The 15,399-nt window shown below is 38.7% G+C and overlaps 1 protein-coding gene across 2 annotated transcripts in view; it reads left to right on the top strand.

Annotated features, from left to right (window-relative positions):
- Positions 1 to 15,399, top strand: part of LOC140491855 (protocadherin-10-like) — a 248,386-nt gene that overhangs the window by 147,961 nt on the left and 85,026 nt on the right. The gene's annotated exons all lie outside the window — the stretch shown is intronic.

The following is a 15,399-nucleotide window of genomic DNA, read 5'->3' as shown; positions in this document are numbered from 1 at the left end:
CAGAAGCATCCTGAAAGTGTGCCATGAGGGGGTCATAGACTCTGGCACATGCCAGATTCTAATGTCTGTGGATGTGGGGGTGTGAGGCTTGTCTCAATCTATTAATCGAGAGTGTGGTGCTGGAAAAGCACATCAGGCCAGGCAGCATCCAAGGAGCATTGTTATGGACTAGGCCAAACCACTCAAAGCATTCTTCAGCAGGCAACCCAGACCATAACTTTGCAATTTGTTTCGTTAAGTGTACAGTGAAAATTACCCGGAGTAAGTTAGCTAGATTGACAACTAGGTTATAAAACAGACAGAAATTTATTCACAAAATTACACAAGAAACACAAAGAACAGAATTAAGAACCCCTACAGAACTCAGTCTACCCAAACTAGACTTAACTATGCTGTTCCGAATAAGCAAACCCGTTTAAAGAACAATAAAATGGAATAAATGCTTACAGGTTGAAGTTAGAAGGGCAGAAGGGGAGAGAGAGAGAGAGAGAGCTTGTTCACACAGTCCACGCAGCTGAACTCCTAACTAGTTCTGGACTGAACTGCCCAGCTAGAGAGCTGACCACTCCCTTTCATTATGCAGGTCACTTCTAAAACATGACCACGTTGGCCTGAAGTCTCATCAGTTTACATATAAATAAAAAGGCCTCTCAATACCCTTTAACCTCTATATCAAACTAGTCTAATTGGAACCGGGAGATGTTTACAACCTCTCTGAAAAAACTAAGGACACAGTATTCTTGAGAAAAGGAACAGCTTTTAGAAAATAGAGACCAGCTTTGTGGCAGCATTAGCTCAAAACATTGATTCTCCTGCTCCTCGGATGCTGCCTAACCTGCTGTGCTTTTCCAGCACCACACTCTCAGTCTATCTTCAGCATCTGCAGTCCTCGCTTTCTCCCAAGGTGTTGGTGCCTGGTGTTCAGCATGAAAAGTATTGGAGGAAGTGGCAAGTTAAAGCTGCTACAAACCTATTCAAGTTTTTGTGTTGAGTTTTCTCAATGACAAGTTAGTATGGCGATTTTGATAAGATTGTAATCCATGGTGAGTTGGACTTCTAACAAGGTATTTACAGGCAATAATGAACATCGGTGGGGAGCTTGGTGCTGCCCGACAAGATCTCACTATGCCATTTGGGAAAAATGGACAAATGCCTTGATGTTGAGATGGGTTTTGCTGAACATTTCACCTGATTCTACCATTCATCTTTCATAGTCCACATTGCTTGGAGCTTGTAAGATTCCACCAGTGTGTTACTATAACAAGATTTCAGTTTTCACACAAGAATTGCTTTGCACCAAATGGAATCAAATCCCTTGTGCCTATTGGAAACCTGGGATATAAAAGCAGAAAATGCTGGAGAACACTTAGTAGACCAGGCAGCATTTGTTGGGTGAGAAAAAGGGGGCATGCTCCTTGACACGTAGTGGTGTTACCATCACTGAATTCATCACTATCAACATCCTTATGGTTACAATTGATCAGAAACTCAACTGAACTCATCACATAAACACAGTGACAACAAGAGCAGGTCAGACGTTAGGAATACAATGGCAAATAACTCTCCTCCTGACTTCCCAAATCTTGTCCATCATCTGCAAGGCACAAGTCAGGAGTGTAATAGAATACTCCCCACTTCTCTGGATGGGTGCAGCTCCAACAACACTCAAGAAGCTTAACGCCGTTCAGGACAAGGATGTTGCCTGGACTCAATGGTCTGAACTACAGGGAGATGTCAGACAAGCTAGGACATTTTTCTTTAGAGTGTAGGAGATTGAGGACAGGTGTTATAAGGTGTATAAGAGCATAAGAGGTATGAATAGGGTGAATGCGCTCAGTTTTTTTTCTCAGTGTTGGGGAATTGAAGAGTAGAGGGCATCAGTTTAAGGTTAGAGGGAAAAGAATAAAAGGGATTAGATTAGATTTGATTAGATTAGATTACTTACAGTGTGGAAACAGGCCCTTCAGCCCAACAAGTCCACACCGACCCGCTGAAGCGCAACCCACCCAGACCCATTCCCCTACATTTACCCCTGCACCTAACACTACTGGCAATTTATCGTGGCCAATTCGCCTGACCTGCACATTTTTGGACTGTGGGAGGAAACCGGATCTTGAGGGGCAACCTTTTTACACAGAGGGTGGTATGCATATGGAATGAGTGGCCAATGAAAGTGATTGAGGCAGGTACATTAACAACATATCTAAGGATAGGAAAGGATTTGAAGAGTATGGGCCAAGTGCAGGGAAATGAGGTTATAATGGATGGACATTTTGGTCGGCATGGTCCAGTTTGGGCCAAAGCGACCATCTCCATGCTGTAGGACTCTGTGACTTCATGACACTGTGACAAAGCAGCCTGCTTGTTTGGTACCACATTTATAAACATGCACTCTTTCCAGCATGATGCTCAGCAGCAGCAGTGTTTACTATCTACACGATGCACTGCAGAAATTAACCAAAAAATACTCAGACAGCACCTTCCAAACCATGACCACTCCCACCTAGAAGGACAAGGGCAGCTGATATATAGGCATATCACCACCTGCAAATTCCCCTCCAAACCAATTGCCATCCTGACTTGGAAATATGTTGCCATCCCTTCACTGTAACTGGATCAAAATCTTGGAATTCCCTCGCTAACAGCATTGTGGGCTAACCCACAGTATGTAGACTGCAACAGGTCAAGAAGGCAGCAGACCACTACCTTCTCAAAGGCACCTAGGGATGGCCAATAAATACTGGCCTACCAGTTATGCCCACATCCTACGAATAAATGAGAAAGAAGAAAGAACAAAAGGGAAACAGTAAGTGATAAAGTGGAGGACAAGAATGTTCAGATCATGAAAGCGATGATGATAGAATGGAAAATTAACTTATAATAAGGCAGCCATAGAAACAATGCATGGGTCCAGTGGTGGTGTAAGTTGCTACAGCAGAAAAGCAAAGAGAGAGGGAACCAGAAAAAAAGCCCACCATGACATTGCTATCGTGGTCTGGGAATTTGGTGGAGAGAGTTCGATAGTTTCGAAGTGTAAAATATTTACCTGCCATGCACTGATTAGGGAATTACACTTATAGCATAAACCAAAAAAGTTTCCACTTCCAGTGGCTCTGATGAAAACATCATGTTTCCTGAGAGAAAAAGGGAGCACGAAGTTCAAGTTGGAAAAGGCTATGTTAAGAATAAGAGATAAATTTACATTGAACTTCACTGGAACATTGCAAGAGGCTATGGTCAGATTGGTCAGAGTGGCAGTGGGATGGAGAATCAAAGTGAGACATACTTGGAAGTTTTGCATTATGTTTGGAGACGGAATAAAAATATTTCATAAAGAAATCACTCAATCTCCATTTAGTCTTCCTGGCTAGGGCCTCAGCCCCATTCCCAATCCATGTAGAGTGGGTTTTGACTCTAGCCTGAGCATATCAGCCACACCTCCAACCCAGGCACTTTGGATTCCATGGAGTCCCAGACCCAAGTTATTAAAACCCTTTGTCCTGGGCTTTGGGAACATGCAGCACTACTGATTAGCTTCATGCTTCAGCAACTGCCAAAAACTCTTAAGAGGCTAGTATAAGATAAAGTCAGCCTGTACAATTTGAATCTCAGCTGTACCTTATGTAGAGGTGCTATGTGACAGCAGAAGGTGCTGAAAATATCTGAAGCCAATCGCTATCCAGAGAACAGTCTCAGCTGAGGGTGACAAAATAGTAAGCAGTCATCACTAGCGATATGATTCATAGGAAGCCATGTTAAAAAAGAACCTTCAATATTCCATAGTGAACTTTCAAGAAGATCTTTTAAAGATATCATTCCAGGTATTTACATAAAACTTAAAGTGTAGCCATTTTCTTCAGTTCTTCATACTAAACCCTCCAAATAATATTAAATGCAAAGCATCTTTTCTAATTACATCCGAAAACAAAAATTTCTATTTGTCCTTAATACTCCAATTTTGAGGTGAACATGTAAATCACTTCTGAGGAAGGGTCACTGAAGCCAAAACGTTAACTCTAATTTCTCTCCACTGATGCTGCCAGACCTACTAAGCTTTTCCAGCAATTTCTCTTTATGTTTCTGATTTTCAGTATCTGCAATTCTCTCAGTTTTCATTTATATAGATCACTTACTTCGAGCTGTTCTTTCTGTTTTGTCTTACGATGTTAGATTCTGAGAAAACTTTCTCTGTTCTTGAATTTGTTGAGTTGAGGTAAATGTTGCTGAGGTTGGCCGGTATTCATAGACTCGTGGAAAGAGGGAGGTGAAACTTAGCAAATTGTGGCAAAGTGATAATGGAGTAGTAATCCACTGGCCCAAGATAATTCTTTGGGGACATGGGTTCAAATCCAGAAATGACATGTGGTGGAATTTAAATTCAGTTCACAAAATTTAGAACTGAAAGCCAGTCCATGACCATGAAACTACCATAAAGACCTATCCTTTTCACTAAAGTGCTTTTGAGAAGGAAATCTGCCATCTTTAATTGGTATGGCGTCACATGTAACTACAGTCCGACAGAAATGTGTTGACCCTTAGAATTTGGCTAGCAATCAACTCAGGTCAAGGCCAATTAGGGATTAGCAACAAATGCTACTCTAGCAAGTGATGCTCACGTCTCATAAAGAATAGTGAAAAGTATATCATCCCGTGAAGTAATCATTAAGGGCATTTTCCATTTTGTGCTTGTCCCATATTTTGTGAAAGGCAGGTAATGCAACCTATGCCATCCACTGAAGGAATCTTTCCCTTTATGGCTGCAATGTAAGGCAAATGCTTCTCTGTCATTTGGGAATTTTTAGTTCTGCTTTATTTAACCAATTTATTGGATGCCTTTGAGGACTGTATGAACATGGTGGACAACAGGGATCCAGTAGATCTGCCATGTATCTGGATTTCCAGAAGAAATTTTCAACGAGGTGCCACACAAAAGGCTAATGCATAAGGGTACACGGAGTCATGGATAATGTATTATTATGGTAGAAGATTGGTTAACCAACTGAAAGCAAAGAGTGGGAATAAATGGGTGTTCTTCTGGTTAGTGATTAGTGGCTAGTGGTGTGCCTCAGAGGTCAGTGTCGGGACTGCAATTGTTTCCAGTTTACACAGATGATTTGGAATTGGGGGACCAAGTGTAATGTGTCAAAGTTCGCAGATGACACTAAGATGAGTAATGTCGTAAAGTATGCAGAGGATACTAAAGGTCTGCAGAGAAATATAGATAGGTTAAGTGAATGGACTAGGGTCTGGCAGATGGAGTACAATATTGGTAAATGTGAAATCATCCATTTTGGTCAGAATAACAGCAAAATCAGCTATTATTTAAATGGTTAAAAATTGCAGCATACTGCTGTGCAGTGGATGGGTGCCCTTGTGCATAAAACACAAAACATTGATTTGCAGGTGCAGCAAGTAATTAAAGAGGTAAATGGAATATTGTCCTTCATTGCCCTTCCGAGTTGGAGTTGAAAAACAAGGAGGTTATGCTGCAACTGTAAGGGGTGCTGGGGAGGCCAGACTTGGAGTACGGTGTACATTTTTGACCTCCTCACTCGAGAAAGGATGTACTGGCATTGGCAGAGGAGGTTCACTAGGTTGATTCCTGAGTTGAGAGGATTGGCTTATGAGGGACAATTGAGTAGACTAGGTCTATACTCATTGGTATGTTAGAAGAAACATAAAATTATGAAAGATATAGCTAAGTTAAAAGCAGGGAGATGATTTCCACTGGCAGGTGGAACTAGAACTAGGGGCACAACCTCAAAATGAGGGGGAGCAGATTTAAGACTGAGTTGAGGAAGAACTTCTTCACCCAAAGGATTGTGAATTTTGGAATTCCCTGCCCAGTGAAGCAGTTGAGCCAACCTCATTGAATGTTTTTAAGGCAAAGTTAGATTGAAGTTTTGAACAGTAAAGCAACTAAAAGTTATGGTGAGCGATGGTTACATGGAGCTGAGTTCATGAAAAGATCAGCTACGATCTTATTGAATGGCGGAGCAGACTTGACAAGCCAAATAGTTTACTCATGCTCCTATTTCTTATATCCTTATTTGTACATTGATGAATGCATTTTTATCAGAGAAAGAAGGGAACTAGCTGTCTTTACTTTCATTTAAAATTATTCTAGAAAAAATTTCTAGAATGGCATAACACAGAACAGTGCCAGTCAGCTCATCATACTTGTGTCTGTTCTTTGAAAGAGTTCCATACCCTGCTTTTTTTCCCACAGCAAATTTTTACTTTTCAGTAAACCCCGAAACTTTCGTGAAAGTTAATATTGAAGCTGCTTTCACTATCTTTTCTGGCAGGTCATAAAAGCTTGCTCTGTAAAAAAATGAACTTTCATCTCACCATTCGTTCTTTTGTTGATTACCTTAACTTTAGTAGTCAATCCTGTGTCTGTGGAAACTGTTTCTCTTCATTGCTCTGTCAAAGTGCCACATAATTTGGAACACTTTTAGATAAATCTTTTCTGCTCTAAAAAAATCCAAGTTTGTCTAAACTTCAAAAATAACCGAATTTTGTCATTCATGGTATAACTCTGAATAAACTTCTTTACAAGGCTTTCAGTTTTTTCAGTGTGACGTGTAGAATTGAAAATAATACTCTGGCTGATTCCTTATGAATGATATAGGGTTGAGCCTAAATTTTTTGCTTAGTACAATGATCATTTATGATAAAGATTACAATTTTTCCAGTTGTATGCCATCTATTATGAATTAGCCAACAAAGAAGATAAATGTTCCTTTGTTTTTAGGTCCACTTGCGCTCATTACCAGGCTGGATCACTAACAACTTATGACTGTTCAATTTACCTTTAACTGTCTCCTAATCTGTGCAATTCACCACATTGAATTCTGCAAAGTATTCCCTCAGGATATATACCAATAATTTAATTGATCATTTATCTAGTTTAAGAAATAAGCATTTGGTCATTATTGAGCTGCATTGTAGATTTAATTGATGCTGTGCAATCAAATGTAATTTGTTTTGTGTGTGTGTGTTTTTATAAAAATGAAGACGTTTGAATTAAAACATACAAAAAAGATGTATTCAGTAATTTAAAATAAACTTAGTGGAGGCATTGTAAAGCCTGAGAAATCCTGTGCTAAATTTCTTGGTTATAGAGTCATAGAGTCATATAGCACAGCAGGCAGGAGAGGCATTAGAATTGGGAGTTATACAATGGGCATATAGTTGCTGCCAACCTGTTCAATGCAGCCCCACCATAATTTTCCCAATGGTGGGGGAGAAGAATGGATTCTTAATTGCTTCTTCTGCAAGTCCGGGGATTTAACTCAAGCCAGTGAAGACTCAAATAGTAAGTCTACAGCAATGTACTTGGGTTGGTGTCCAGAAAAGGGGTGGGGGGATGTTGTTCTTCTCATGGGTTCCTGGACCTATTGCAAGAACAACCATACAGTTTCTCAAACCCAATATTTCCCCTCACTTAATGTTATCGACTCCGAGGCCACTGGCCTTGTCAGAATCTGTCAGCCTTGTCCAAGCGATGTCCTCTCCACCCTCCTGCCAACTTACTTGCGTATCTAGCTTCATCAGCATTCACAACTAAGGACTGATTGCAGCTCAGTGGTATTGCTGTGACCAGAAAATTGTCAGACATTTGAATGCTGGCTGCTCTTAGAGGTGGGACTAACTCCACGGATGGATTGGAAGTCTCACCTCAAGTCAATTAATGGGCAGATAGTTATTAAATGGTGAACAAAATGGGGAGAAACTTACCCTGACTTTTCCACAGCTGGTAAGAAACATGAAACCAGAAACTGAGCTCTCAACATAGTGATCCCTGAAGTTTCTATTATTTTTCCACTGAAATAAACACTGCATTTCCACATATCCTTTTGTATTCTCAGGGCTCATCAGTACCTACTGAAGGCCACTTAAGGATGGGCAATCCATATTTGTTTTATCAGCAATGCTCACCTCGTATGAAAGAACAAACAAAAATATATTAGGCTATTGAAGTCCTGATTTCCCAAATATTAAAGAATATGCAAATTTTAGATCTGCAAGTCTTGGCTTGACACAATTGGTTTCAACAGACCTTAACTTTGCTATGGAGGGGTTCAATGGACATCAGCTAAGGACATCAGTCCGATCAATATTCAATTGTCTCTGACTGGTGGACTTGCTGAAACTGACTTGGTCGATAGAGGGTAATTACTTCCATTCCTAGGCCATCCAAAATGATGTGACGTTGTCTAAAGACTAAAAGCAGACATTTCAAGAGTGAAATTGTAAAACTACATGAAGAGAATGGTAGATATTTGAAACTCTTTTCCACAAATTTGAGTTGATGCTAAATCAATTTTTAATTTTAAATCTGAGGCTGATAGATTTTTGTTCACCAAACTTGTTAAGGGGAATGGGAAAATTGTGAGCATGGGGAGTTTAGGTCAGAGATCAACCATGAATTCATTGAATGATGTAGTACCCCCTCAAGAGGTGCAATGACCTCCTCTTGCTCCCATGTTCGTTTAGAAACCTATTTCAGTTTACACAAGCTCATTGTATACGGCCATGTGTGAAGAGTCCTCACTTGGAGGAAGTAATGGAGTGCTGCTGTGGAATTGAATATTGAGGAAAATCAGCTTAGAAGCAGATAGGATGGTACAGCTACAAATCAATATAAGAAGTGCATATCTCAACCATGAACCAAAATAAAATTGCAAATTCAGCCAAATAATGATCATACTTATAAGTATAATATTAGAATTGTAAAATCATATAGTAGAGAAGACAACCTTCTTAGATAGTGCTGTCCAATTAGACCCATTCCCCTATAACCCAGCTTATTTGCCATAGACTTGCAAGTCTTTCCTTTTGCACGCATCAAATTCCCCTTTGAAATTTAGTATTGAACCTTCTTCCAACACTCTGTTAACCAGAGTACTCCAGATCAAAACAACAAGCTGTGTAAAAAATAATTTATCTTCATTTCCCCACTGGTTTATTTGCCAATTACCTTAAATCTGTGTCATCTGCTTACTGACCCTCCTGCCAGTGGAAACAGTTCTTTCGTTTCTATTCTATCAGAATCCTTAATATTGTTTAACAAATATTTGTATTAATTTTGTTTGAAAGCAAAGGAAGAATGTAATACAAAGAGCTGCAATGTGTGCCACTCAACCTTATTCGTATGAGAGTCAGCACCTGAAAGCTCGGTGTTAATTTGCTAAATCAATTTGATGTGCTGGTTAATTTTGGGATTAACTTTTTGAAGGATTTTATCTGCAATGGAGTGTTTAATTTTTTAAGCAGATCTTCCTTTTTGATTAGAATTGTCATTTGATGTCTCTGATTTGCTTTATGAGGCAATTATTTTTCAACAGACATTTGAAGGACTGAATAAGCATACGTACTGAACTGTTACAAAATGGATTTACATTGATGCAAAATGGGCAAGATAACTTAATGAATTCATGAGGCAGTGTAACTTCAAATTTTGACAAGCAGTGCATGAACATGTTATGGAAGGTGCAAATAAGTCCCTAAAAAATACAAGTAAATTTCTAATGTACTTTCTTGATGTATAAGGAAACGGTTAAACTGTTTATCTTAGCTCAGTGGTAGCATTGTCACCTCTCAAGCTGAAGTTTGTGGTTTAAAATATCACTTCTGATGTTTCGTCACACAGTCCAGTCTGATAGGCTGTCCAGTATTGGGGATTGCTGTCCTATTGTGAGACTTTATGGTTCCCCTTCCAACTCTAATCCACTCAGAGAGGTTCCAAAGATTGCTCTTGATGCACTGGCTAATAATTATACATAATTTCCTGTCATTAATACATGGGCTGGTTATTATCACTTTGGTGTTTGACAGAGCTTGCTGCACTTTAAAGTTTCCCACATTACATTGGTGATTGCAATTCAAAAAGTACTTCATTCATTCTCAAGCTCTTTCGGATGTCTTGAGACCATGAAAGGATTTTTAAAAATATTTATTCATGAGACACAGGCATCACTGGCTTACCAGCATTGATTGCCCATCCTTAATTCTCCAGAGGGTAGTTAAGAGTCAACCATATTTACTTGGGCCTGGATCACATGTAGACCGACTAGATAAGGAAGGCAGATTCCCTTCCCTAAAGGGCATTTGTGATCCAGCTGGATTCTTACAACAATCAACAGTGGTTACGATTGTCATTATTCATTAAATTCCAGATTTTAAAAAAATTAAATTTCACCATCAGTCAGAGTGAGATCTGCACTTGTAACATTAGCTTGAGTGCTGGACTACCAGGTCAGCCACAGAACCATTGCCCCACCATCTTCTCAGTGTGCAATACCTTTATTACAGTGGGAGACTCATGGAACCCCAGGGATTTTTATGAGCTTTCCAATTTAAGTGGATGGTGAAGGGGAAGTGTTCTCACCAGCTGAGTGTAAAATTTAAAGCATTTTAACAATGATTAGGGCATTAATTGGCTTGAGGTAAATTCCCATTGGCAGAAGTTCAGCCTCAGAGAACTGTTGGCTAATCAAATCCAGCTCAGGGTTGCTCAGGTTCCATTGTCATGGTTATGACAAATCAACAAGAGAAAGCCTTGTGAAAATTCACTCCCCAGTGCTCCTTTTTAACCTTTGCTTCAGATTACCAAGAATCAGTTGTCTTATTCCCTGCTATGTATCAATTAAGAGTAGATTAATTTGGGTCTTCAAACCACCATTGAATAAGCTTTTGTTCTGAGTTCCAAATTGCAATCTATCCCAGTAACATTGGATACTTTTGCTGAACAGGAATCTGTTTATCCTGGCCTCATAAGTACACAATGCTTTCTCCTGCACTATCTATTGTTATAGATAGCTCCAAAGTCCTACAACCTTCGGAAAGTAAAAATAACTTGCATTCATTTCTGTCCCGAATGGTCGACCCCTATTTTAAAAAGAGTGTTCATAAGATTTTACCAATTCCAACTATTGAAGACATTCAGTAATGGATGATTAACGTGTATCTGCAATTTCACACTCCACAGTGCCCATCTGACTATATCAATGTAGGAAAATCAGTATTTTAATTTTGATAAACAAGTAATTTCTTCATATTGGTACCTGCAATAAAACTTCCCTCTCCAATTAAAATTCAATTTAAGTCATAGTTGAGGAGTCATAATATTTTTGGTTTAAATTACAGGGAATTTACGATAGAATGCACTTTGATAATTAATAATTGTGACTTTGCTGAGAATATCAGTGGAAAAATCAAATATTAAGTAAGGGAGAGTATGGGAAATGACCAAACAGTTCCAACAGGATAGTACCAAAATATAGAAGTTGATTTGTTTATGGGTGACTTTGCATCCTCTGTCAGTTGTTTAGTGGAGGTTGTAGATAGAGAAGTACTATGCATACATGATGAAAACAGAACATAAGCAGAAGAAGGCAATTCATATTAGAAATGAAACTGTTATTCTGTTTCTCTCTCCACTTATGCTATCAGATCTGCTGAGCTTTTCCAGCAATTTCTGTTTTTATTTTAGATTCCAGCATCCACAGTATTTTGCTTTTACTGCATATAGATATTTTTATTGAAAAATATTGTTTATCAGCAATTTCTAGACTCAGAAGTTCACTAGTCAGTTTATAGTAGAAAAATATATTAACTGTGTATGTTTTTGTATCTATAAAATTATAGTTTTTCTACCCATCTGTACAAAGGAAACTGAGAATTGAACATGTGCTAAAAATATAGGCAGAACAAATTTTGCAGGAAATTTCAGAATTGTCCTTTTCTGATGGAAGAGTAAAGCTTTTTCACTTGGCAAACGACATGGAAACTTATCAACTTATATTTAGTTATGGTACACATCCAGCCTGCAAAATTGCTGTTGGCATTGCCCAAGGTTTGTTGAAGAATTTATTTCGAAAAAAGAGAATCAATCACAGTGATGCGAGGGTGCAGTGGAGCAAAATTTCTGATGAAGGGTTTTTGCCTGAACATCGATTTTCCTGCTCCTTGGATGCTGCCTGATCTGCAGTGCTTTTCCAGCACCACTCTAATCTTGGCGGTGGAGCAAAAGTTGCAGTGAAAGTACAAAGGGAATATATGCTGGTACTTGCAAAGGTTGTGGGACAGCATGTTGGGATTTGTATAAAAGTGTACTGGTGCCTAAAAAGACAGCATTTCAGTTCAGATCATATGTGCAGGAGACCCTTCAGTCCATGAGTCTCGACTACCAAAAATAAACTACTACCTACACGAGTTGTACTCTCACATTAGGTCCAGAGCCTTGCAAGTTATGACAAGTCAGTTGTTCAAGCAAGGACTTTTTATAGGTTGTGAGGTTCCATGCTTCAACTACCCACTCAGGCAGTGCATTCCAGATTTGCACCAAATCTGCATGAAAAGGTTTTTCCTCAAATCCCGTCTAAACCTCCTGCTTTTCACTTTAAAATTATCACCCCTTGTATTGACCCCTAAACTAAAGGGAACAACTGCTCTCTATTCACCCTCTCTGTGAATAAACTTCTCTGCAAAGTGAAGTAACAAGACAAAAATACATTGTCCACAATGTCAAAGGGCATTAGCTGCATGGAGAAATCAATTGATTAAATAAAAGGTGGAAATAAAACAACTGCAGAAAAAAAAAGATGGCTTGCACATTTTAAAAAGAGTGCTACTTTGGTAGGAAAGGTTTGAATAAATAAGGGTGTTGGTTAATGGCATCATCTTTCTTTGTTAGTTCAGAATCTCATCATAAATTCTCAATTGAGGCTTTTGAAAATATATTAGTTATTCTGTTATCCTTCATATATAAAATATGGTGCAAAACTAAGCAATTCACAGTATTCTTGATGATCCCACATATTCGCTTTGGCATAGTGATAGTGATTTTAATTTAGGAGCAGATAAAGGATTGTGAGTTTATCTCTTTACAGATATTTGAGTACATAATACAAGCTGACACTTCAGAGAGTACTACACTGTTGAAAGTGTTTATCTTTCCGATGAGATATTGAAGCAAGATTCTCTCCCCTCCTCTCTGATCAATGCAAAGAAAGAGCTCTGTTTCTTTTACAAAAAGAGTAGGGGAGATTTTCTTGCAATGGCCACAGTAAATGTAGATGTTCTGAGTTTTCGGCCCTGTGATTGTCAGTATTTGGACGTCTGAGATAGCCATTTAATCGGTCACTGCTGTGAATATGCCTTCCTGTGTCCTGTGGCTTTTGAAGCTGGTTCGACTTGCTTATGGCCCCACTGAAAGGATTTCAATTCCATATTTCTCTGACTTGCTATGTGCAATCACATGGAGTAGCAAATTTCAAAGGTTCACAAAGGTTTGTGTGGAGAAATTTCTCCTCATCTCCATCCTAAATGATGTGTTCTTTAACTGAGACTGCAAACTTGTCATTAGGATTCCCCAGCCAGGGAAAATAAACTGTTGGTGGCTACCCTGTCAAACCCTTTCAGAATCTTGTGTGCTTTGATAAGTTTAGCTCTTCTTCTAACTGGTTGAGAATGCACACTCAATCTTCTCAAGTCCCAAGGACAAGCCAGGTGAATCCTTGTGACACTCGAAATCAAGCACACATTTCTTAATACATTGACCAAAACTGCACACAGAAATCTTAAGTGTGGTCTCATCAAAACCCTATATATTTGTATCAAGATTTCCTTGCTTTCTGTCTCTTTGAGTCATTAATATAGTTGCGAAAAAGCAGAGGGCGTAGCACTAAATCTTACATCACTGCCAATGTGAGGATGCCACATTTATCCCTATTCTTGCTTCCTATCCATTAACCATTTCTTTATCCATCACAAAAAGTATCACCAATTCCTAACGTCTTTATCTTGCGTATTACCTTTCGTTATCACATTTTGTAAATCGAAGTATAGCATGTCAGTTGTACCCTTTAAAATGCTAACAAATTTATCAAATGCAGTTTCTCTTTTGTAAAATCATAGTGATTTTATCTGATACGACTGAAATTTTCTAAGTGCATAGTTAAGGCTTATTTAAGACTTTGCTGATGACTGACGTGTGGTTTTCTCTTTCAACCCTCCCTCTTTTCTTGATTAGCAGTGATGTAACTTCCAATCTACTGGATTCATTCCTCAATCTAGAGAATTTTAGAATGAGAGCAGTGATGAACTCTCTAATCAAACCCAAAGATGCAAGCCAGAGGTGCTGGGGATTTGTTGGATTTCAGTCCCTTATGTTTCTCTGGTTATTTTTCTGAGCTGCTATCACTTTTGTTCTTTTTTCAGTCCTTGGCTACCCTCCATTTCTGGTAGGCAACTTATGTCATTTACTATAAGTCCATACACAAAATATTTATAATGTCTCTATTATTTTCTCAGTCCCATAATAATTTCTCTTGAAACTGCTTCTAAAAGTCAATGTTTACTTTTGCAACTCTCTTTCATTGTACATAGTTGCAAAAGCACTACAAACTTATTTTGTATTCTTGACCAGTCTGCGCTTATATTCTATTTTCCCCTTTTTATTAACTTGTTTGTATCACTTTACTTGTTTCCAAAGTACATTCAATCCTCAGACTTGCTATTGTCCTTTGCAACCTTATCAACCTCTTCTTTTTTACAGAGTCATAGAGTTATAGAGATGTACAGCACAAAAACAGAGCCTTTGGTCCAACTTGTCCATGCTGACCAGACATCCCAAAGTGACCTAGTCCTGCTTGCCAGCAATTGACCCATAATCCCTCTAACCCTTCCTATTTATTTACCCATCCAGATGCCTTTTAACTGTTCTAATTGTACCTGTCTCCACCACTTCTGCTGGCAACTCATTCCATACACAATGATATATATTCACCCTCTGCATGAAAAAGTTATCCCTCAAGTCCTTTTTAAATCTTTCCCTTTTCACCTTAAACCTATGCCCTCTAGTTTTGGACTCCCAGGCCCCAGGAAGAAAAACCATATCCATGCCCCTCATGATTTTATAAACCTCCATAAGGTCATCCCTCAGCCTCTGATGCTCGAAGGAGAAAAGCCTAAACACTGTTTTTCACTTCCTGATTGAGCTATAAATAGGATTTTATTTCCGTTCATTTTTGTTTTTCAATGTTGCATACTTTGAAATTTAAAAAAAATGTATCCCAATGTTATTGCCATACCTTTTGGTCTGTTTATTCAATCAACTTAGCCAATTGTTCCCTCACACCTAAGTAATCAGCTTTGTTTACATCTTGTTTGTGAGTGGAGCTTGCATCTTCAAACTTAACATAGAATTCAATTGTAATGACCACTAGTTAGCGGTAGATCTTTTAATATAGTTACTAATTAACACTACTTCATTTACACTATACTGGACTTAAAATGTCTTTATCCTTAGTTAGTTCCATAATGTATTACTCCAGAAAGTTGGCACAGGTACAGTCTACAAAGTCATTTTCCAGACTACACACGTCATCT

Source organism: Chiloscyllium punctatum, chromosome 20 (genome assembly GCF_047496795.1).
Source record: "Chiloscyllium punctatum isolate Juve2018m chromosome 20, sChiPun1.3, whole genome shotgun sequence".
Lineage (NCBI taxonomy): Eukaryota > Metazoa > Chordata > Chondrichthyes > Orectolobiformes > Hemiscylliidae > Chiloscyllium > Chiloscyllium punctatum.
The sequence above is the reverse complement of the archived record's forward strand: the minus strand, read 5'-3'. Positions and strand labels throughout refer to the sequence as shown.